At 43.7% G+C, this 25,806-nt stretch overlaps 2 long non-coding RNA genes across 2 annotated transcripts in view; both read left to right on the top strand.

Annotated features, from left to right (window-relative positions):
- LOC138680829 (uncharacterized) overlaps positions 1–17,154 on the top strand; it is an 84,263-nt gene extending 67,109 nt beyond the window's left edge. The window contains exons 2-3 of the long non-coding RNA XR_011321792.1: positions 7,305–7,361; positions 17,024–17,154. This is a non-coding gene — a long non-coding RNA (uncharacterized lncRNA). The remainder of the gene's footprint in view (positions 1–7,304; positions 7,362–17,023) is intronic.
- A 1,697-nt stretch (positions 17,155–18,851) lies between these two features.
- LOC138638239 (uncharacterized) overlaps positions 18,852–25,806 on the top strand; it is a 43,217-nt gene continuing 36,262 nt past the window's right edge. Inside the window, exon 1 of the long non-coding RNA XR_011312472.1 lies at positions 18,852–18,937. This is a non-coding gene — a long non-coding RNA (uncharacterized lncRNA). The remainder of the gene's footprint in view (positions 18,938–25,806) is intronic.

Raw genomic sequence — 25,806 nt, 5'->3', positions numbered from 1 at the left:
CCCCCCCATAGACAGACCCTGTAGTATTAGGCAGACCACCCATAGGCAGACCCTGTAGTATAAGACAGCACCCCCCATAGGCAGATTCTGTACTGTTTGGCAGCACCCCTTAAAAATAAATACTCACCTCTCTTCTTCCTGGTTCCTGTGCTGCTCTGAGCTCCTGCTTGTCTCCTGACAGCGGGCACTGGGCAGTGACGTCACCGCGCCCCCCTGTCAGCATCGCCGATGTCAGACAGGGGGATGATGAGGGAAGGAGCACAGAGCTCCTTCCCGCATCATTGGGGTCAGCTGTATTAGCTAAATGCCAGTACAGCTGACCCTGCGATGATAGGTTGGGGGGCCACTGCTGGCACTGGGCCTCCCACCTGCTCAGGGACCCCATAGCGGCCAGCGGCAGAGCCGGGAGATCGATTCTGCACATGCCGATACAGTTACTGTAGCGTGGCTACGGGTGGGCCCCCTCAGAGCACAGGGCCAGGGGTGCCCGCACCCTCTGCCCCCCCGGTAGCTACGCTACTGGTCTGCATTGAAAAAATAGCAGCATGGAGTATTATGCAGACGAGACTAATGAATATAAAAAGCAGGCAGCTCTTGTATTCTTTGACTATTGAGAACAGAGAGATGCACTTAGAGCTAGTTACTTTTGCAATTTGTGGACATAACTGGGCCGGAGTTTTAGAACGATTCTCTGAACCTTGCCAAAGAGTAAAGGGCTTGTCTGGAATTGTGCATATTATAACATTGGGTAATAGAGAATAAATATACCTCAAAGAAACTTCAGATTCATGCATAAATACAATGCTTCAAAGTAAGAATATTTTACATAATTTAAGTATTATTAGTTTATTTCTATCAAGTAACATAAAGCAACATGAATAAATAAAATAGAAATCTAAATAAAATCAATTTTTGGTATGACCAACTTTTACCTTCGAGACAGTTTCAATTTCTCATTTGCAGACAGTTTTTGAAGGAAATCAGCAGGGAGATTGTTCCAAACATCTTGGAAAACTAACCACAGACCTTCTATAGATATAGGCTTACACAAAACCTTCTGTGTTTTCATATAATCCCACACAGGCTCAGTAATGATAAGACCAGGGCTCTGTGGGGGCCATATAATCACTTCCAGGACTCCGTGATCTCCTTTATGCTGAAGATATTTCTTCATAGCATTGGCTGTATGTTTGGGGTTATTGTCCTGCAGCAGAATACATTTGGAGTCTAACAGATGCTTACCTGATAATATTGCATGAAGGATAAATATTTCTCAGTATCATGGACATTATTTACTTCACTGTTACATGCAGCCTCTCATTCTGCCATAAACAAATATTTAAAACTTTGATTCATCAATCCTATGTTTTCGTACATACAGTCACTTGACATTGTTTCCAAGCCATTTTGCCCATACTTTGTCCATGAAGACCATTTCTGGCCAGGCTTTTCCGAACAGCAGGTGTAGCTGACCCCTTTTAGGTGCTGCTATCTTTGACCTGATGGCACTACTTCACATCTTACAATGTCAAAGAGAGTAAACATGATATGTGTTTCATATCTCACTGCTGATTTCCTTCAAAAACTGTGTGCAAGTGTACCTAAAATAATTGATGTTGTTCTAAAGGTAAACGGCGGTCACACCAACTATTGAATTGCTTTAGATTTCTGTGACGCTAAGACACTTCTCACAGACAATCCGTGAGTCAGGGTAGCCAAGGAGCCAAGAAGGTACGTCATAAACCAAGGGAGAGGAGTAGTCAAGTAAAGGTCCAAAGTTAGAATACTTGGAAGATATTGGATCAGAGCAAAGGGGCAAGACAAACAGATGGTCAAAACAAAGTCCAAAGTCTGGCAGAGGTAGATTTACAAGCAATGCACAAGGTAGAGATAAACAAACCATTAGGAACAGGGAACAACTGATAGAAGCTTCGTACCTCCCAGTCTCAGATTGGATGGCCGTGCTGTCAAACAAAACCCAGACAGTTCAGCACGCCCCTGCACCAGACTTGATGACTGAGCTGTCAATCACTGCATCCAAGACACAATGAAGGGTGGAACCGTGACAATTTCATTTTTGTTCACTGATTTTTCCTTTTAGTAATTTCTAAAAATAAACTTTTAACACTTCTAAACAGAAAATATTCTTTCATTGTAGCATTTTTCTATGATTGCCAAAAAAAAACCCTGCATTGTACTGTGTTTATATGACCTACTTGCCCATGTTTGTGCCCATGCAGTATAAAACTGCAATCTCTGCTATTTGTGTAGGAATCAGCAAGGTTGTTATCGGAGGTTTTAGAATACATTTTCCTTACTTACTTGATGTTAATAGCATAATACAAGGGCATGACTGTGTCCAAGGTTATATCTTATCTCTTTACAAAAGTCACATGCGTATTATAGAAATATAAATAAATAACTTGCATAATTTCGGTTTGCACATTTGAAGGACACAAGTGATGCCTTTTAATATAGTTTATATACAGAATCAAAACATTATATATTGAATGCTAGATTTTGGCCTGAACAGCATTAAAGCTCTATGGATGGCATACGATGCCACATTTGTTTTGAGCATTGAGCAAATTGCTTGTTAGTAAATAACTGTTCCTCAGTCTTATGGGGATGTACTCCAATATCTCTGCTGTATTTAAAATCATTTATTGCATTAGGAATCAGCACTATTTACTGCTTTTTAGACTTTTGGTACAGAGAAGATCGTGGAATGATAAGGATGAGGTCAGGACAAGATTGTACGAGAGTGAGGTCTTTGAAGATCCCTATTAAAATTCACACAGAGCGTTAGAATATTTGTCTGTAGAAGAGTGAAATATAGTGAGTTATCTTATCCAAAGTCAAAGCACAACAGGGAGATCTGTTTTTATTAGTAAATTTTGTCCCCTCTGTCCCTTACATAGTCAAGGAATTAAAGCGGTTGCATATGCAATCATTGTACTTCAAAATAATTATGTATTTTTAAGTGGAACGATGTGGGAAAATGGAGGGCTATTAAATTCTAGATTAAGGCTGCTTTCACGCATCAGCTTTTTTCCTTCAGGCACAATCCGGCAGTTTCAGGCACAATCCGGATCCGTTTTTTTCTTATGCCGGATCAGTTTTTTCCCCATAGAGTTGTATTAGCGCCGGATTGTGCCTGAAGGACATGCGTTTCATCCGTTTTGTGCCGGATCCGTCCCTTCAGGCTTTTTTGCCGGACACAAAAAACGTCTCCTGTAACGTTTTTTGTGTCCAGCAAAAAAGCCTGAAGGGACGTTTCTGGCAATAAACGCATGGAACTGATGTGTGAATGAATGTTTCCGGCGACCGAATCCGTTTTTACAAATTGAGCATGCCCAGAAGCTTTGTTTTTGATTCTACATTTCAAAAACCTGACCTGCACATCCAAACATAGACTGAGTGTGAACAGGTGCTGAACCCAGAGTCGCCAACTCGTATATAGTTAAGTAAAAAGGGCAGCACACTGCAGCGCCAAAACATGCAAACTTGAAAACACGAAATTTGAACTGCATTACTGCACTAGAAATATGAAAAATGAGAGCTTTTAGCGCATAAAAATGGCCATATTTATGTGTACCTCGTAGCCACTTTACGGCATCTCTCTTATACGAGGTCCTACGCTTGACCTACCTCGCTGAGAATAAACGTCTCCATCTGAATGGGTACATGTGAAACCTCTTCTTGGACTCAAATTCTCTCTTTATGTGGAGGGGTATTGGACCTACTATAATTAAAACACCTGTGGCTAGGAGGCGGGGAGTGCACGATCAGAAGGCTAGAGAATACATTTCAAAAACCTGACCTGCACATCCAAACATAGACTGAGTGTGAACAGGTGCTGAACCCAGAGTCGCCAACTCGTATATAGTTAAGTAAAAAGGGCAGCACACTGCAGCGCCAAAACATGCAAACTTGAAAACACGAAATTTGAACTGCATTACTGCACTAGAAATATGAAAAATGAGAGCTTTTAGCGCATAAAAATGGCCATATTTATGTGTACCTCGTAGCCACTTTACGGCATCTCTCTTATACGAGGTCCTACGCTTGACCTACCTCGCTGAGAATAAACGTCTCCATCTGAATGGGTACATGTGAAACCTCTTCTTGGACTCAAATTCTCTCTTTATGTGGAGGGGTATTGGACCTACTATAATTAAAACACCTGTGGCTAGGAGGCGGGGAGTGCACGATCAGAAGGCTAGAGAATACATTTCAAAAACCTGACCTGCACATCCAAACATAGACTGAGTGTGAACAGGTGCTGAACCCAGAGTCGCCAACTCGTATATAGTTAAGTAAAAAGGGCAGCACACTACAGCGCCAAAACATGCAAACTTGAAAACACGAAATTTGAACTGCATTACTGCACTAGAAATATGAAAAATGAGAGCTTTTAGCGCATAAAAATGGCCATATTTATGTGTACCTCGTAGCCACTTTACGGCATCTCTCTTATACGAGGTCCTACGCTTGACCTACCTCGCTGAGAATAAACGTCTCCATCTGAATGGGTACATGTGAAACCTCTTCTTGGACTCAAATTCTCTCTTTATGTGGAGGGGTATTGGACCTACTATAATTAAAACACCTGTGGCTAGGAGGCGGGGAGTGCACGATCAGAAGGCTAGAGAATACATTTCAAAAACCTGACCTGCACATCCAAACATAGACTGAGTGTGAACAGGTGCTGAACCCAGAGTCGCCAACTCGTATATAGTTAAGTAAAAAGGGCAGCACACTGCAGCGCCAAAACATGCAAACTTGAAAACACGAAATTTGAACTGCATTACTGCACTAGAAATATGAAAAATGAGAGCTTTTAGCGCATAAAAATGGCCATATTTATGTGTACCTCGTAGCCACTTTACGGCATCTCTCTTATACGAGGTCCTACGCTTGACCTACCTCGCTGAGAATAAACGTCTCCATCTGAATGGGTACATGTGAAACCTCTTCTTGGACTCAAATTCTCTCTTTATGTGGAGGGGTATTGGACCTACTATAATTAAAACACCTGTGGCTAGGAGGCGGGGAGTGCACGATCAGAAGGCTAGAGAATACATTTCAAAAACCTGACCTGCACATCCAAACATAGACTGAGTGTGAACAGGTGCTGAACCCAGAGTCGCCAACTCGTATATAGTTAAGTAAAAAGGGCAGCACACTGCAGCGCCAAAACATGCAAACTTGAAAACACGAAATTTGAACTGCATTACTGCACTAGAAATATGAAAAATGAGAGCTTTTAGCGCATAAAAATGGCCATATTTATGTGTACCTCGTAGCCACTTTACGGCATCTCTCTTATACGAGGTCCTACGCTTGACCTACCTCGCTGAGAATAAACGTCTCCATCTGAATGGGTACATGTGAAACCTCTTCTTGGACTCAAATTCTCTCTTTATGTGGAGGGGTATTGGACCTACTATAATTAAAACACCTGTGGCTAGGAGGCGGGGAGTGCACGATCAGAAGGCTAGAGAATACATTTCAAAAACCTGACCTGCACATCCAAACATAGACTGAGTGTGAACAGGTGCTGAACCCAGAGTCGCCAACTCGTATATAGTTAAGTAAAAAGGGCAGCACACTGCAGCGCCAAAACTTGCAAACTTGAAACTGCAGCGCCAAAACATGCAAACTTGAAAGTTTGCATGTTTTGGCGCTGCAGTGTGCACAATAAAACAATAAACAATAAACAATAAACAATAAAAGACCTGACAAATTTCAGTTGGTGGATAATGAATCTATAATATATGAAAGTTTAATTGTAATCATTACATTATGGTAAATAATGAAATTTAACACTATATGCTAATTTTTTGAGAAGGACCTGTATACTTCCTCACACTTAGTGACACACAGTCTCATGGAGTAATATTAAAATTTGAGAGTCCTCTGTGGTTGATACCTTGGAGTAACGTTGGCGAATTACCACAACTTGTGGGCAACTTCTTTGTTTCCTTTTATAAAAAATAACATTGTTTTAACACATTTGCAAGGTTGCTTACAAAGTTTTATAAAATGGTATTAATGGGTAAAATCAGTACAAAAAAATGAGATTTTCTGCTGCAGAGTTAGAAAAACGCTGCAAAATACAATCACCTCCCAGATTGTCTGCAAAAAATAAAAATAAAAGAGTTCAGCATGTGGATGCGATTAAGATAAATTTAATCTATTTTGCTGGAATTGTAAAACACTGCAGATTTTACATGCTTAAAATTCACTCCAAATAAGTAATTTTGGCTTCATTTATCAAATAAAATGAACATAAAAGCTATAGAAAAGTATCATCAGCGCAAGATAAAACTGAATTTATGCTTAAAGTACATATTTTTATCTAATATGTCTAGGAAATATCCTGATTCTCATGCTCAGGAAGCATTTTATTTTTCCCCTGCATGACATTTCCCAATCATAAATAAAAAAAAATCAACACAAAAAAATGCCACAGAGAAGGTCAGAACTGTTTTTTGTGTGATATGTAAATATCCTCTTTGGAGAAAAAGAAGACTTTAACTTTAGTTCCATCTATTAGCTACAGCAATCCTAAGAGTCAATAATGACCCTTTAACAAGCCCTGTCATATGACTTCATACAAGAAGCCAAATCAGACACTCCATTTACAGACATGTGTTCCAGGGTATTTGCTCATTATTAGTGCACAGCAGAATGTTGGATTTGACTAGGCAACAGGCCTCTGGTTATCATGTAGCATGCCCAGATTGTGTTGCTGTAGTTCATTAAACGCTCCTTTGTGAATTTTAATATGCAAATAGTCTGTTTAGAGAGGCAGAGGACGTGAACTCTAGTGCCGTCTATTTGATAAAACTTAAGACAGAAACAAAATAAACATATACCCTGCTGTAAGTAAATAAGTAAAAGCAATAGTGCATATAAAAAACTGTAAATGCCATCCCACCAGTGTCAAGGTGTACCCAAATTGGGATGGTCCTAACTTCTAGTATTAAAGACCTCATCATAAGTCAAAATAGGGGCTGAGCAAGACCAGGTCCCGAATATGGATACCCAACAGAGGCTAGAACCATCTCAATTTGGGTACACAATGCTGGGGGATGGCTTTTATACTTTTTTTGGTCAAGGGCGGTGTTTACCAAGTATCCTATGTTATTTATAGGAATTATTTTCTTATAGCAGGGTATATTGTCATTTTGTTTCTGTTTTAGGTTTTGCCTGTTTAATATCCACTGAGAACATGCTCCTATTTTCTATGCATACCAACTTATACTCAAGTTAATTTTTTTTTTGCTAAGTTTCAGGTTGTTACAGAGATATGGAAGGCTCAGTGGATTCAGGAGTATTTAAATAAATAAAATGTAAGTTACACTTTAAGGGGTTATCTGCTACTAGGTTAATCCCTTCTCATTCTCAATGCTTTCCCTATTAAAATAAAAACACCTAAACTTATCTACGTTGCTGGTGCCATTCTAGCAGTGTTGGCACTCTTATTCCCAAGTCCCACATGAGGTTTATATGTAACACCCCAGGTAACCGGTTGTTACAGTTATGTTGCCTTCCTTTCGGGGAGGGTGATGTCATGCCTGGAAGCAAGAAAGATCCCTTTAACCGGTAGTACACCTACATGCAACACATTCTGATTTCAGGCCAGAAGGGGGAGCTCTGAACGCAGTTTAGGGGATCTTTCCTGGATAGATATACATTCTCTTCTGGAGGAAGAGTTGGGTAGTCGGTAGCAGACAAGGACAGTGAAGGAGCACAGTGGAAGTCAGGAGCTGGAGGAGAGCTGTGACCGGGCTCCCTCCAAGCTGAAGTGCAGAGAACAGGCACTGGAAGCCCGAGGCTGTGTGGAACTACATGTCCCACAGCAGAACTGGAAAGCAGGACGTTGAAAGTGACTTGCCCATGTTACACCCTGAGGTACAGCAACATCCAGAGCCTGGAGTCACCATGGATAGAGACCCCAATGGAATGGCTCATGTTGCCTACCATGCAGGAACTGTCCCATGACAGAGAGTAAGAGAGGACCCTGAAGGAAGCCACAAGAAGCAAGGGACTATTATTCAGCGCATAGTGGACTTCTGCCAATCTGACCTGGCAAATTTAATTTCACTTGTTTTCAGGCTGCCTGGACTCCACTGTCACCTGTTGCTGGCACCCGGGACTGTGGCTGTCTACCACCAGTAAACCAGGTAAAGAGACTGCAACTTTGTGTCCTCTGCATATTTCTGGCACCACACCATGTTTGCCAAATACACTGAAAGCCCTGCAGACCTAGTTTCACCTGTGGGAAGCCATACCATCCTTGCTGCAGTGCCATCTCTCCCCAGAGAACCCCTGTAAGCAGCGTCAGTCAACCCTGACTGAATACCACAGGTGGCTTCAAGAACATTTCTTATTTTACAAACCCCTTTAAAGACCGTCCATTTTACTTGGGCACCCAAGGCCATGGACCAGGTCACCGCCACCGTGACACATCCCTTGAAGTACTAAACCCGGTACCGAGTACCCCACGGCCCTGGCCAGCATTCCAGATACATCACATGAGCCCTGTGCCCAATAAGCACTGACTTCACTGTCCCCGATGTATGACTTCCTCTTGATGTCGGATAAATAGAATATCAAGAGGAAGTCAAAGAGCAGCCACAGCTGTTCAATTCCTGTCGATGTTAGATTCATCAGAAAGTGGAGACAGTGAACCAAGCTCTGATTGGGCACAGAGCTTGAGTTAAATAACCACTCCGTGAGACATGGATACGCGAGTGACGGCATCGCTGAAACGGCGCTGGAACTGAGTATAATTCTTTTTATTTCAACTGGGGGAAATCATGGAGAATGAGAAGAGTTTTGTCATAGTAGTTGGCAACACATTTATGATTTTCTTACAAAACTATGTATCTATTTGCTCACATCCTCATCAACACCATGTCGAATTACCACAGTTTGAACTACATGTACAACGTAATCAGTTCCCTTGAAGATGTATTGGCAATGGGTAATAATTCAATTGTTATTGAAATATAACTGTAAAATTAATTTACTCTATTTGATATATGATATTTAGTTCTCCTGGATCTCTCTGCTGCATTTGACACTGTGGATCACCAGCTCCTTCTCACCATGCTCCGCTCCATAGGCCTCAAGGACACAGCCCTCTCCTGGTTCTCCTCCTACCTCTCTGACCGCTCCTTCACTGTATCTTTTGCCGGCTCCTCTTCCTCTCCTTGTCCCCTTACTATCGGGGTTCCGCAGGGCTCAGTCCTGGGCCCCCTCCTCTTCTCTCTATACCCTGCCCCTATTGGACAAACAATCAGCAGATTTGGGTTCCAGTACCATCTCTATGCTGACGACACCCAATTATACATTTCTTCCCCTGACATCACCCCTACTCTAATTCAAAATACCAAGGATTGTCTGTCTGCTGTCTCTAACATCATGTCCTCCCTCTATCTGAAACTAAATCTCTCTAAAACTGAACTACTTGTGTTTCTTCCTTCTACTAACCTCACTCTGCCCAACATCGAAATTACCCTGGAGGGTTCAACTATAACTCCCAAGCAGCATGCCCGCTGTCTTGGGGTGATATTCGACACCGAACTTTCCTTTACTCCCTATATCCGATCACTCATTCGCTCCTGTCACCTGCATCTTAAAAACATCTCCAGAATCCGACCTTTTCTCACCTTTGAAACTGCTAAGACTCTTACTGTCGCTCTTATTCATTCTCGTCTGGACTACTGCAACTCTCTTCTGATCGGTCTTCCTCTTTCCAAACTTTCTCCTCTCCAATCCATCTTGAATGCGGCAGCCAGGGTCATATTTCTGTCCAGCCGCTTCACTGATGCCTCCATCTTGTGCCAGTCATTACACTGGCTACCCATTCGCTACAGGGTCCAGTATAAACTCATCTCTCTCACCCACAAAGCTCTCCACAGTTCTGCACCTCCTTATATCTCCTCTCTCATCTCCGTCTATCGCCCCACACATGCCCTCTGTTCTACAAATGACCTAAGACTAACATCCCCCGTAATCCGAACCTCGCACCTCTGTCTCCAAGACTTCTCTTGTGCTGCGCCAGCTCTCTGAAATGCACTTCCCCAGACGATCATACTGATACCTAGCCCCGACCTATTCAAGCGCGCTTTAAAAACCCATCTCTTCAATCAAGCCTACCACATCAACTACTCAGTAAACTAACTTTGTCCTGTTCCCTCCTTCCAAATATTATCTGCATGTGAATCTGCACCCTACTACTCATCTGTCTCCACACCCTCCATGCACATGATAACTGCACTTGATACTTGACTACTGCACTTAAACACACGGGCTGATGACCGGATCATGCAGCTTTGTATGAAAATCCCTATTTATTATAATTGCCAGACCTGAAATAACAAGCACTTTTCACCTATTGTGTCCCCCCATTTCCTTGTAGATTGTAAGCTTGCGAGCAGGGACCTCACCCCTAATGTCACTGTTTAAATTGTCTTAACTTGTACTGAATTTATTGTCTGTACATGTCCCCCAATTATTGTAAAGTGCTGCAGAATTTGTTGGCGCTATATAAATAAAAATTATTATTATTATTAATACATTTGTTTGTTAACATGTAAAAGAATTTGCCAAGAATCATAGATCAGGTGCATTTTGTGTATATTATGCTACCTTCATCCACCAAGGTACATAACATTGATCATTGTAAGGTACATTCAGTCTTTTGGATTTTCTTATTAATGCTGGCTGTGCATTTTCCTGCATTGCATACCATTGTCAGTGACTATACATACGATTATGAAATATGATGGTCTAATACTAATGCTCCTAATGCATATTAATGCTATTTAAGTTTACTTACTCATGTGCACTTAAGATGGCAACATTAGTTTATCTTCTGAATACAAGACAGCAATGCTTGCAACAATAAAGCTCGTGTAGTTTTCTTATTGTGTGAAAGTATTGATTTTAACATCATCTAGCTGTTAGCAGCTGTTTCAAAATACTCTTTGCATCCATGCTCAGTACACTCACCGTGGAGACTGCATATATGACAGCATCTTGATAAAAAAAATTAATACATTATTAATAACTGACTTAAATGAGTTTTCCAATATTATAAAATAATGTAATGTTTCTAGGATATGCCATCACTTTATGATCAACTGTACAAATAAATTGATTTGATGGGATTTGAATTCGCCAAATCAATTCGTTTTTACCAAAAAATTAGATTTGCAGCAAATTTATTTTCCACAAAGTGAATGTCCCTTGAGATACTCCAGAGCATAATAAATGTAAGATGTAAAAAGACTAATGCTCACCTTGCTGCTCACCTCCACTGCTCACTGTCCCCTTAAGGTCATTTGCAACTCTTTATACCTCTGTCACTACTTAAACTCCAGGCATCTTCACTGTATATGGACAGGGTCATCCCCAGCCTAGCTATGGATGGAAGTCCTGCGTCGTAAGGTCATGGTGCATGTCAGGCTTTTGATGTCATTGTGACTTTACAATGTGCATGAGAGAGGTCCTGGGGCTGGTCGTGGATAGAGTTCCCATCCACGCATTAAGAGGCCTGAGGTTGCAGCTTGTGATGGTAGTAATAAGAGGAACATACAGGAGACAGCCAGCAGTGGAAGTGGCCGAAGAGGTGAATAATGAGGTAGTCGTTTTTTTAATTTTTGCAACCTATTGTCAGACCTTTGTGGCCATCATTTTGTTGAATTTGCGCAAAGTCAATTCCAAAAAAATGGAATTTTGAAGATTGTAGATTTTGTAAAATGCAAGTATTCCACTCAAATAAATTTGCCCAACTGTAATCTACTTGCGTCCAAGCCCTGGACACCTGTGAGTCCTGTTGACAAAGCTAACCCTTTGCTAGTTTAGCGCTACACCCTTCTTCTAGGTTTGTTTTTTTGCATCTGTTCATCTGCCTACAGTTGCTTATACAGTAGGTGGTCATGACAATGTTGTACAGAAAAGAGCGGTGTAGATACAGTAATGAATCTCCTTTAAGGCACCGTCACATTTAGCGATGCTGCAGCAATATAGACAACGAGCTGATCACTGCAGCGTCGCTGTTTAGGTTGCTAGGAGACGTCAAACACCGGCAACAGCTGAGCAATGCAGGAACGATCCAGTGACGTACTTATCATTCTCGCTGGTTGTTCGCTCCATGAAAAACCATTGCAGGCATCGTTGCTTTTGCTGTCAAACATAACGAGTCACACCGACCTGACGACAAAATAAAGTTCTGGACTTCTAGCTACGACCAGCGATGTCACAGCAGGATCCAGATCGCTGCTGCGTGTCAAACACAACGAGATCACTATCCAGGACGCTGCAACGTCACGGATCTCTGTCTTTCTTTTTGGAAAGTTGCTCAGTGTGAAGGTACCTTTAGTCTAAAGATCAGATAATACCTTGCAGGTCAGACACACACATATCAATCATACAATTCTAATCATCCTATATTATCACTTAATCTGAAGGAAATATGCATTTTTAATTAACTATACAGTTTTAATATTTTTTTTAAAGAACATGAATTTTTGTCGGAATAAGCATAGGCCCTACCTTGAAATTGCAGTTGCTTTGTTACATTTATCAATGATTTTACAAAACTGTTGGAGTTTGGCAAGAAGTTTATTTTGATATCTGAATAAAATGGGTCTGCTGCCAGCCACTGCAACCCCACCAGTACCAGATTAAATGAAGTACCATATACAAACTATGGTGTTTACTAAATGATTAGCCAATAGGAATTACATGGTAGCAGCCACAACTCTTTTTAGGCACTAAACTGCAAAGTAAATAACCAAATGTGCCTCTCTTCTAATCCAGAAGTAAGAAAATATGCAGACAACTCACACTTCAAATTGATGTCTTGCATGGGAGATTAGTGCTGACAGATCAATTTTTCCATATATAATAAGTATCTTTCCACACAGTACTTAAAAAAAAAATTAAAGCTCCTCATAGACAATATGCCAACATGAGAAAGCAAAATAAGAGCAGTCATTCAGTCTGCAAAATTCTTTATACATGTCTGTACCCTGAAAGTTGGTCTGAAGTGGAAAAACTAAGATTTGGGGGAAAAAAGTGCGAGCTCTGAACACAGAAAGGTGATCACATATAGCATTACCTACCATCCCTTTTACCACGTAAACATCAAAGTTACCACAAAATTGATAATCATAAATATAATTCAATCCCAACAGGTCTACTTATAACAAGTGATATATCAAGTTCACGCACAAACAAAAGATAGCTGGTTACTTTTTATTATTTTACAATTATGGAGATTGTTTTGTTATCTGCGAAACGTATTAGCTGTTTGACTGCTACATGGTTTGGAAAAATGTGAGAAGATAGTAGGTGGCACTTACCATCCCTTAAAAGTCTTTTTTATTAAACAAAAATGAAAACATGTCCGCAGGAGTAAATAGAATAGGCATATGACTACGGCCATTTTGCGCGTCATTGCACCTTAACGGATCCTCAAGATACTTTATAGTTTATGTGTAGTTCTTATCCTCTATGTGCAAAGAAATATAATGGATACATTTATATCATGCTGAATACAGTGTCATGTATAAGTTTGGGCAGCCTTGGTCAAAATGACTTATTTTGCAAAGATAAAAAAGTTGAAGAGAAAATGATCTCTAGAAGGCCTAACGGTAATGATGACACAATTCCTTTGCATTTTAGGCAAATAAGTAATATATTGTCATTTTTTTCGTCTTACTTATTACAAAAAGGAAAATGGGCTAGTGCAAAAGTTTGGAGATCCTGCATGGTTAGCACCTAGTAGTGTCTCCTTTTGAAAGCATCACAGCTTGTAAACACTTTTTGTAGCCAGCCAAGAGTCTTTAAATTCTTGTTTGAGGGATTTTCATCTATTCTTCCTTGGAAAATTCTCCAATTCCGTGAGATTCCTGGATCATTTTTCATGCGCTAAAAAATCTATACTTGGCTCTGCCATCACACCGTTATTACCTTAACTTGATGCATATATGCCATAAAAGTGAAATATTAATTTCTATGAGTCAGCTTTGTTTAGTGCAATCACATCTTTTCTTTCTCACATGTCATGACAACAAAAGACAGGTCACATATTATGCCATAGTTTAATTACATTATGGAGTAAGGCTCAGTTTTAATGTCAGCTTCCATTGTCGCATCATTTTCAGTGTCAGAAATATGATTACATACAGGTGCTTCTCACAAAAATAGAATATCATCTAAAAGTTTATTTCAGTTCTTCAATACAAAAAGTGAAACTCATAATATAAAGTCATTACAAACAGAGTGATCTATTTCAAGTGTTTATTTCTGTTAATGTTGATGATTATGGCTTATGGCTTATTTGAATAATTAACAGAAAACACCTGCAAAGACTTCATAAGTGTTTAAAAAGGTCCCTTAGTCTGTTTGAGTAGGCTCCACAATAACGGGGAAGACTGCTGACTTGACAGATGTCCAAAAGGCAGTCATTGACACACTCCACAATGAGGGTAAGCCACAAAAGGTTATTACTAAAGAAGCTGGCTGTTCACAGAGTGCTGTATCCAAACATAATAATGAAAAGTTGAGTGGAAAGAAAAAGTGTGGTAGAAAAAGATGCACAAGCAACCAGGATGACCGCAGCCTTGAAAGGATTGTTAAGAAAAGGCCATTCAAAAATTTGTTGGAGATTCACAAGGAGTGGACAGCTGCTGGAGTCATTGCTTCAAAAGCCACCACACACAGATGTATTAGGGACATGGGCTAAAAGTGTCGCATTCCTTGTGTCAAGTCACTCATGACCAATAGACGACGCCAGAAGCATCTTACCTGGACGAAGGAGAAAAAGAACTGTACTGTTGTTCAGTAGTCCAATGTATTGCTTTCAGATGAAAATAAATTTTGCATTTCATTTGGAAATCAAGGTCACAGAGTTTGGAGGAAGAGGGGAGAGGCACACAATCCAAGCTGCTTGAGGTCTAGTGTGAAGTTTCAACAATTAGTGATGGTTTGGGGAGCCATGTCATCTGCTGGTGTAGGTACACTGTGTTTTATAAAGACCAAAGTCAGTGCAGCTGACTATCAGGAAATTTTAGAGCACTTCATGCTTCTGTCTGTCGACAAGCTTTGCGAAGATAGAAATTTCATTATCCAGCAGGACTTGGTACCTAGCCACACTGCCAAAAGTACTAATACCTGGTTTAAAAACAACAGAATCACTGTGCTTGATTGGCCAGCAAATGCGACTGAACTTAACCCAATAGAGAATGTATGGGGTACTGTTAAGAGAAAGATGAGAGTCAACAGACCCAACAATGAAAATGAGCTGAGGGCAGCTGTCAAAGCAACCTTGGCTTCCATAAAACTTCAACAGTTGAAAAGGGTGATCACCTCCATGCCTCGCTGCATTGATGCAGTAATTGATGCAAAAGGAGCCCTGACCAAGTATTGAGTGCGTTTACTGAACATACATTTCAGTAGGCCAACATTTCAGATTTTAAAATCATTTTTCAAAATGGTTTTATAAAGTATTGTAATTTATTGAGATAATGACTTTTGGGTTTTCCTTGACTGTAAGCCACAATCATCAACATTAACATAAATAAACACTTGAAATAGATCACTATGTTTGTAATGACTCTATATAATATATGAGTTTCAGTTTTTGTATTAAACAACTGAAAGAAATTACCTTTTTGATGATATTCTAATTTTGTTAGAAGCACCTGTATAAATGGTTAATACTAGTGTTGAGCGATACCGTCCGATACTTGAAAGTATCGGTATCGGATAGTATCGGCCGATACCCGAAAAGTATCGGATATCGCCGATACCAATATCCGATACCAATACAAGTCAATGGGACATCAAGTATCGGAAGGTATCCTGATGGATCCCAGGGTCTGAAGGAGAGGAAACTCTCCTTCAGGCCCTGGGATCCATAGTGAGGTGTAAAATAAAGAATTAAAATAAAAAATATTGTTATATTCACCTCTCCGGCGGCCCCTGGAACATCACCGCGAGGAACCGGCGTCCGGCAGGCTTCTTTGTTCAAAATGAGCGCCTTTAGGACCTGCGGAATGACGTCGCGGCTTCTGATTGGTCGCGTGCCGCCCATGTGACCGCCACGCGACCAATCAGAAGCAGCGACGTCATTCCACAGGTCCTAAAGGCGCTCATTCTAGGAATTTATCTGAGGAATGACATCGCAGCTTCTGATTGGTCGCGTGGCGGTCACATAGGCGGCACGCGACCAATCAGAAGCCGCGACGTCATTCCGCAGGTCCTAAAGGCGCTCATTTTGAACAAAGAAGCCTGCCGGACGCCGGTGACTCGCGGTGATGTTCCAGGGGCCGCCGGAGAGGTGAATATAGCAATATTTTTTATTTTAATTCTTTATTTTACACCTCCGATACCGATACCCGATACCACAAAAATATCGGATCTCGGTATCGGAATTCCGATACCGCAAGTATCGGCCGATACCCGATACTTGCGGTATCGGAATGCTCAACACTAGTTAATACCCACAGTTTGTCAACCTGAAAAAATATAAAATGCAAAAAAGCAATAAAAAATTTGACTTGCATTTTTTGTTTGTTTATGGTTATTCCTCTGTGACCGTACAGTAGAAGCTTAATATCGCAATGTAATGATTTTCTTACTGGACAAAAAAAAAATGGATTTTTTCCTCCAAACCAAGATTTCCCTTTCTTTAAAAAAAAAGAAAAAAAAAAAGAAGGACTTGCATAAAGATTTTTCAAGAGATCGAGAAATTCGTGTTTCCAATGTCAACAAAATTTCAAAGAGATGCAGGATTTCTTCTCTACATATTGTCCATTCAAATCATTGACAGAATGTTTGAACCAATGCCTATGAGTATGCCATGCATATCCACCATTCCCAGGGGTCTTACGAGAGCATTTTGCTACGTTTTTATTTTTAAAGGTGATGTTACAAAGGTGTACAGCATCTGATGTTTCATTCATACATTAAAACGATTTATCTTCCTCATCAGTGGAACAATGATTTTAAGGCCCATCTGTTCCTGGATGCTGATGCAAAATAAAAAAGAAAGTTACAGATGATGAACAAAACAAACAGTGTTTTAATCTTCATCAGTGCCTGAGCAATGTGCCCTGAGTCACTTAAGAGGTCAGTGTCAACAGCTGGCTGTCTGGCTGCCTAGCTAACAATGTGATAGAAAATTACAGGGATTAATGTTTGGCTGCTGTATGTAACTTTCAGCATTTTCATACCAAGAAAGATGACAGGTTTATATAGGAACACCATATATTTTTGTCGCTTCATTATATTAAAGGTGTGGGTTGACATAATTATGAATACATTATTAAGGTATCCTTTGAGAATACACAACAGTACATTACTTGTTCATTACAGATGAGCTAATCTATTTCCAGCTAATCAAATTTTCTGCAAATTGTTTTGCTTAAAAAGCACTCTCATCAAAGTTTTTATCCTTTTAATATTTTGCAACCATATTATTTATTACTGTGTACTTACAATTGCTTATTTTTCCATTCTACTCAGTTAATTCTTTTGTTTTCTATTTGGTCTATGAGCTCACGTGAGTAAAAATTTACTGAATCTTTCTTAGCTCTATGAAGAGACATGAAGTCTTTTGTCCCTGTATATGTCATCAATGCAAAAGTTGCTGGCAGGGAGACAAGATAGTAGCTAGGCCACCAGTTGAAGAGAGGAATGATAAAAGCAAGAAAAAGATACTTCCTGTTTCTAAAACGAGCAGAGAAAAGAGAAGAATAAACTAGGTGGAAAGGCAAAATGAGCTACTGTAAGCATACAGTGCAGTATAATATGATGACTGCAATATATTAGGAGGACAAAAACTTTGATAAGAGTGCCTCTTTAATTCTAAGAACAAGGAAGAGTTTAATCTCTAACATACTTAAACATTAACCATTATACTCTAAGGCCATGTTCACACGTTGCGTCGGGTCCCTGCGGGTTTTCCCGCAGCGGATTTGATAAATCTGCAGGGCAAACCTGCTGCGGTTATCCCTGCAGATTTATCGCGGTTTGTCCTGCGGGTTCCGCTGCAGGATTTTACTCCTACTATTGATGCTGCATATGCAGCAATATGCAGCATCAATAGTAATGTTAAAAATAAAAAAATAATGATATACTCACCCTCTGATGTCCCGATCTCCTCAGAGCTGCAGGCGGCGGTCCGGTTCCAAAGATGCTGTGCGAGAAGGACCTTCGTGACGTCACGGTCATGTGACCGCGACGTCACCGCAGGTCCTGGTCGCATAGCAATCCTGAGACCAGACGGCCGCGTGCAGCGCTGAGAGGTGAGTATAACATTATTTTTTTATTTTAATTCTTTTTTTAACCACAAATATGGTTCCCGGGGCCTGGAGGAGGGTCTCCTCTCCTCCACCCCGGGTATAACCCGCACATTATCCGCTTACTTCCCAGATGGTGGGCACAGCCCCATGCGGGAAGTAAGCGGATCAATGCATTTCTATGGGTGCAGAATCTCTGCGATTCTGCACAAAGAAGTGACATGCTGCGGGTTATAAACCGCTGCGTTTCTGCGCGGGTTTTCCCGCAGCATGTGCACAGCGGTTTGCGGTTTCCATAGGGTTTACAGGTTACTGTAAACGCAATGGAAACTTCTGCGGACCCGCAGCATCAAAATCGCCGTGGTTCCGCGGTAAAAACTGCAACGCGTGCACATAGCCTAATGCTCAGCAATCCTCTATCTTCTGCATACTTGTTATACCACCACCTGCTCTTCTTACTACTTCTTGTTTGTCTGGTCTCCCAGTGGGAATTTGTGACACATGTCAATTACCCACCAGAATACCAAAGGAAAAACATGGAAAAGAAGCCTATGAGATAAAGGAAGAGCGACAGTGGAACAGGTATCGGGAGGACCAACATTAGAGTTAAGTATAACAGTTTATAACTTTTTTTAACACCTTCCTGACAGTTTCAATTCATAACAAATGTTTTCAATGCAAATCAAATTCCCCTAGAATTGTGAGAACCTTTCCAAATCTAGTTTCAGAATATTTGCTTAACTTTGTTTTCCATCCTAATACCGTATATACCCGAGTTTAAGCCGACCCAAGTATAAGCCGACCCCTCTAATTTTGCCACAAAAAACTGGGAAAACTTAATGACTCGAGTATAAGCCTAGGGTGGGAAATGCAGCAGCTACTGGTAAATTTCAAAAATAAAAATAGATACCAATAAAAGTAAAATTTATTGAGACATCAGTAGGTTAAGTGTTTTTGAATATCCATTTTGAATCAGGAGCCCCATGTAATACTCCATACAGTTTATGATGGGCCCCATAAAAAGTATGCCCCGTAAGATGCTCCATATTAAAATATGTCCGATATAATGCTGCACAAAGGTTAATAATGGCCCCATAAGATGCTCCATAGAAACATTTGCCCCATACATTGCTGCGTAAAGGTTGATGACCCCATAAGATGCTCCATAGATTATGCCCCATAAGATGCTCCATAGATTATACCCCATAAGATGCTTCACACATTATGCCCCATAAGATGCTTCACACATTATGCCCCATAAGATGCTCCACACATTATGCCCCATAAGATGCTCCATAGATTATGCCCCATAAGATGCTCCATAGATTATACCCCATAAGATGCTTCACACATTATGCCCCATAAGATGCTCCACACATTATTCCCCATAATATGCTCCACACATTATGCCCCATAAGATGCTCCATACATTATGCCCCATAAGATGCTCCATACATTATGCCCCATAAGATGCTCCATACGTTATGTCCCACAAGATGCTCCATACATTATGCCCCATAAGATGCTCCATTCATTATGTCCCATATGCTGTTGCTGCAATTAAAATAAAAAAATCACGTACTCACCTCTCATGCTCAGGCCCCCGGCACTTGCGATATTCTCTCCCTGTTTCACCGCTGCGCGTCACTCTGTCTTTCATCCTCCGCAGTGACTGTTCAGGCAGAGGGTGGCACGCACACTAACTACGTCATCGTGCCCTCTGACCTGAACAGTCACAGCCAGAGGACCAAAGATGGATCGGCGTGCAGCAATGGAACAGGGAGAGGTGAATATCATGCAATGCTCACCCTCCTCGTTATACTCACCTGCTCCCGGTGCAATCCCTGGCAGCATCTCACTGTCAGATGGTATCCGGGAGCCGGCAGCATCTTCCTATGTTCAGCGGTCACGTACCGCTCATTAAAGTAATGAATATGCATCCATATTCATTACTTTAATGAGCAGCACCACGTGACCGCTAAACACAGGAAGAGCTGCCCAGAGACCTTTGGACATGCAGTGACTGAGCCAGGAGCAGGTGAGTATGTGACAGCCAGTGCTCCCCCTCCCCCGCCGACCCCCTGGGACAGCGACTCGAGTATAGGCCGAGAGGGGCACTTTCAGTCCAATAACGTGGGCTGAAAATCTCGTCTTATACTCAAGTATATTCGGTAATCGATTTATACTTTAGAGACAGAGCCTCACTCTACTAGCCAGATCAGAAGATAAATCAAAGTATCTTACTGAGAAGCAATATGGAGTCCACACCTGTATGGAGGGTGTCTAATTGGGGCTACAGTCAAGTGACTAATAACAAAGGCAAATATATAATAGAAGTGTGTTTGAGGCAACATCAAAAGAGAAACACACATCCAATAATAAAAAATAAATGATGAAAAGCCTCATGATTAGTGTTGAGCGATACTGTCCGATATCGGAAAGTATCGGTATCGGATAGGATCGGCCGATATTCAAAAAATATCGGATATCGCCGATACCGATACCCGATCCCAATGCAAGTCAATGGGACCAAAATATCGGAATTAAAATAAACCCTTTCTTTCCTTGTAGGTTCATTCTACATGAAGGAAAACAACTAAGAATAATGCAGGATGTATTTGGGGAGGTGGCAGAGACATTAAAGTCATAGAGGTTTAGCCCAATCAAATAGAATAGCATGTTTTTTTTTTTTTTTTTTTAAAGACGTTCGGAGTGACAAAGATATTGACTATGTAAATATTTTTTTTATTTTGTCAGATATTGATGTTTCACTATTCCACGCCCTTCCCCTTCTTTTTTTTTTCACTTTTCCCACACTTTCATCTTCATCATCATCAGCATCTTTGACATCAACTTCTTCTTCACCTTATTCATCTTCTTCTTCATCCTTTACCTTTTTTTTTTTTATTACATTCTTCATATTCATTTTATTCAACTATTATTATTCTTCCTATTCTACATATTCATTTTATTCAACTGTTATTATTCTTCCTATTCTACTTCTTCATCATATTCTCATTTGTGACAGGCATTCCCGTAGTTGTTATCTATAAAAGTTAAAAGATTACACCTTCCGTTCTGCCAGTCACAAAAGTTACGTTTGTCCGCGTTCAGTTTGGCCTGCAGCATCAGGCTTTATCCAGGGGCACCACGAGGAGGAACGGACTCACCCCCATACACTGCTTAGTCTTCTTCTGCATATAATTGAGATAATATCTTTTGCTCTGATATTAAGTGTTATGCTTAATGTTCTTCTGCTCTTTGTTCTGCAGCCTCTTGTTCTTCTGCTTCTCGGTCTTCCATGTCGTCGTCTCCAGTGTCGTCATCTCCGCCGTCATCGTCTCCGCCGTCGTCGTCTCCGCCGTCGTCGTCTCCGCCGTCGTCGTCGTCGTCATCGGGGTGGTCTTCCGGGTTGTCGTCGTCGTCATCGGGGTGGTCTTCCGGGTCGTCGACTTTAGGGTCTTCAACTTGGAAATGTAGCAGAAGGTACAAGAAGGCTGAGAAAATGCCAAGAACCAGATGATGGAACTGGAACTCGGATGGCTACCCGAAGGTTCAAGAGCCTATGGAACTACCGAGGACCAGCTGACGTTACTGGAACCCGGTTACTAAGCAGGAGGTACCCGTGCTAAAAAGCACTACCAAGGACCACCTGACGTTGGCGGAACTCGGATACCCAGAAGGAGGCACCTAAGCCAAAGGCTCTGCCCGGAACCAGCTGACGGTACTGGAACCAGGATGGGGAGCAGAAGGTACAAGAGCAAAAGACACTGCCGAGAACCAGCTGACGGTACTGGAACCCGGATGGGTAGCCGAAGGTCCAAGAGCCAATGGAACTACCGAGGACCAGCTGATGTTACTGGAACCCGGTTACTAAGCAGGAGGTACCCGTGCCTGAAAGCACTACCAAGGACCACCTGACGTTGGTGGAACTTGGATACCCAGAAGGAGGAACCTAAGCCAAAGGCTCTGCCCGGAACCAGCTGACGGTACTGGAACCAGGATGGGGAGCAGAAGGTACAAGAGCAAAAGACACTGCCGAGAACCAGCTGACGGTGCTGGAACCAGGTGGTGGACCCCAAGGCCCACAGGAGAGGAGAGAACAGCTAGGCCGTGAGGCAGCCGCAGTTACCGAACCCCAACAGTCCTACAGGGGGAGCTGGGCCTACTGGCACTACAGAACCAGCCTTGACTACCAGTTCACGCAGCCCACATAGGAAGCTCCTAAACTGGAGGCACCCTGGAGTTGGCTAACCCGACCGCACCACGACGGGGCAAGCATAGGCGTCTCAGTGAGCTTGACACAACCCGGAAACAGCTGACGGTGCTGAAACCAGGTTTGGCACGAGGGAGTACCTGTGACAAAAACACTGCCGAGAACCAGCTGGCGGTGCTGGAACCCAGATGCGTTGCCCCAGTGTGCAAGAGCCAATGGCACGACCGAGGACCAGCTGACGGTGCTGGAACCCGGTTACTAAGCTGTAGGTGCCCGCGCTTAAAAGCACTACCAAGGACCGCCTGACGTTGGCGGAACTCGGATACCCAGGAGGAGGCACATAAGCCAAAGGCTCGGCCCGGAACCAGCTGACGGTGCTGGAACCAGGTGGTGGACCCGAAGGCCCACAGGAGAGGAGAGAACAGCTAGGCCGCGAGGCAGCCGCAGTTACCGAACCCCAACAGTCCTACAGGGGGAGCTGGGCCTACTGGCACTACAGAACCAGCCTTGACTACCAATTCATGCAGCCCACATAGGAAACTCCTAAACTGGAGGCACCCTGGAGTTGGCTAACTCGACCGCAACACGACGGGGCAACGCATAGGTGTCTCAGTGAGTTTGACAGTACCCGGAAACAGCTGACGGTGCTGGAACCAGGCTGGGCACGAGGGAGTATCCGTGACAAAAACACTGACGAGAACCAGCTGGCGGTGCTGGAACCCAGATGCGTTGCCCCAGTGTGCAAGAGCCAATGGCACGACCGAGGACCAGCTGACGGTGCTGGAACCCGGTTACTAAGCTGTAGGTGCCCGCGCTTAAAAGCACTACCAAGGACCGCCTGACGTTGGCGGAACTCGGATACCCAGGAGGAGGCACCTAAGCCAAAGGCTCGGCCCGGAACCAGCTGACGATGCTGGAACCAGGTGGTGGACCCCAAGGCCCACAGGAGAGTAGAGAACAGCTAGGCCGCGAGGCAGCCGCAGTTACCGAACCCCAACAGTCCTACAGGGGGAGCTGGGCCTACTGGCACTACAGAACCAGCCTTGACTACCAATTCATGCAGCCCACATAGGAAGCTCCTAAACTGGAGGCACCCTGAAGTTGGCTAACTCGACCGCAACACGACGGGGCAACCCATAGGTGTCTCAGTGAGTTTGACAGTACCCGGAAACAGCTGACGGTGCTGAAACCAGGTTTGGCACGAGGGAGTACCTGTGACAAAAACACTGCCGAGAACCAGCTGGCGGTGCTGGAACCCAGATGCGTTGCCCCAGTGTGCAAGAGCCAATGGCACGACCGAGGACCAGCTGACGGTGCTGGAACCCGGTTACTAAGCTGTAGGTGCCCGCGCTTAAAAGCACTACCAAGGACCGCCTGACGTTGGCGGAACTCGGATACCCAGGAGGAGGCACCTAAGCCAAAGGCTCGGCCCGGAACCAGCTGACGGTGCTGGAACCAGGTGGTGGACCCCAAGGCCCACAGGAGAGGAGAGAACAGCTAGGCCGCGAGGCAGCCGCAGTTACCGAACCCCAACAGTCCTACAGGGGGAGCTGGGCCTACTGGAACTACAGAACCAGCCTTGACTTCCAATTCATGCAGCCCACATAGGAAGCTCCTAAACTGGAGGCCCCCTGAAGTTGGCTAACTCGACCGCAACATGACGGGGCAACGCATAGGTGTCTCAGTGAGTTTGACAGTACCCGGAAACAGCTGACGGTGCTGGAACCAGGCTGGGCACGAGGGAGTACCCGTGACAAAAACACTGCCGAGAACCAGCTGGCGGTGCTGGAACTCAGATGCGTTGCCCCAGTGTGCAAGAGCCAATGGCACGACCGAGGACCAGCTGACGGTGCTGGAACCCGGTTACTAAGCTGTAGGTGCCCGCGCTTAATAGCACTACCAAGGGCCGCCTGACGTTGGCGGAACTCGGATACCCAGGAGGAGGCACCTAAGCCAAAGGCTCGGCCCGGAACCAGCTGGCGGTGCTGGAACTCAGATGCGTTGCCCCAGTGTGCAAGAGCCAATGGCACGACCGAGGACCAGCTGACGGTGCTGGAACCCGGTTACTAAGCTGTAGGTGCTCGCGCTTAAAAGCACTACCAAGGACCGCCTGGCGTTGGCGGAACTCGGATACCCAGGAGGAGGCACCTAAGCCAAAGGCTCGGCCCGGAACCAGCTGACGGTGCTGGAACCAGGTGGTGGACCCCAAGGCCCACAGGAGAGGAGAGAACAGCTAGGCCGCGAGGCAGCCGCAGTTACCGAACCCCAACAGTCCTACAGGGGGAGCTGGGCCTACTGGCACTACAGAACCAGCCTTGACTACCAATTCATGCAGCCCACATAGGAAGCTCCTAAACTGGAGGCACCCTGGAGTTGGCTAACTCGACCGCAACACGACGGGGCAACGCATAGGTGTCTCAGTGAGTTTGACAGTACCCGGAAAAAGCTGACGGTGCTGGAACCAGGCTGGGCACGAGGGAGTACCCATGACAAAAACACTGCCGAGAACCAGCTGGCGGTGCTGGAACTCAGATGCGTTGCCCCAGTGTGCAAGAGCCAATGGCACGACCGAGGACCAGCTGACGGTGCTGGAACCCGGTTACTAAGCTGTAGGTGCCCGCGCTTAAAAGCACTACCAAGGACCGCCTGGCGTTGGCGGAACTCGGATACCCAGGAGGAGGCACCTAAGCCAAAGGCTCGGCCCGGAACCAGCTGACGGTGCTGGAACCAGGTGGTGGACCCCAAGAACTACAGGAGAGGAGAGAACAGCTAGGCCGCGAGGCAGCCGCAGTTACCGAACCCCAACAGTCCTACAGGGGGAGCTGGGCCTACTGGCACTACAGAACCAGCCTTGACTGCCAATTCATGCAGCCCACATAGGAAGCTCCTAAACTGGAGGCACCCTGGAGTTGGCTAACTCGACCGCAACACGACGGGGCAACGCATAGGTGTCTCAGTGAGTTTGACAGTACCCGGAAACAGCTGACGGTGCTGGAACCAGGCTGGGTACGAGGGAGTACCTGTGACAAAAACACTGCCGAGAACCAGCTGGCGGTGCTGGAACTCAGATGCGTTGCCCCAGTGTGCAAGAGCCAATGGCACGACCGAGGACCAGCTGACGGTGCTGGAACCCAGTTACTAAGCTGTAGGTGCCCGCGCTTAAAAGCACTACCAAGGACTGCCTGGCGTTGGCGGAACTCGGATACCCAGGAGGAGGCACCTAAGCCAAAGGCTCGGCCCGGAACCAACTGACGGTGC

Source organism: Ranitomeya imitator, chromosome 5, assembly GCF_032444005.1.
Source record: "Ranitomeya imitator isolate aRanImi1 chromosome 5, aRanImi1.pri, whole genome shotgun sequence".
In the NCBI taxonomy this organism is placed as follows: Eukaryota; Metazoa; Chordata; class Amphibia; order Anura; family Dendrobatidae; genus Ranitomeya; species Ranitomeya imitator.
The sequence above is the reverse complement of the archived record's forward strand: the minus strand, read 5'-3'. Positions and strand labels throughout refer to the sequence as shown.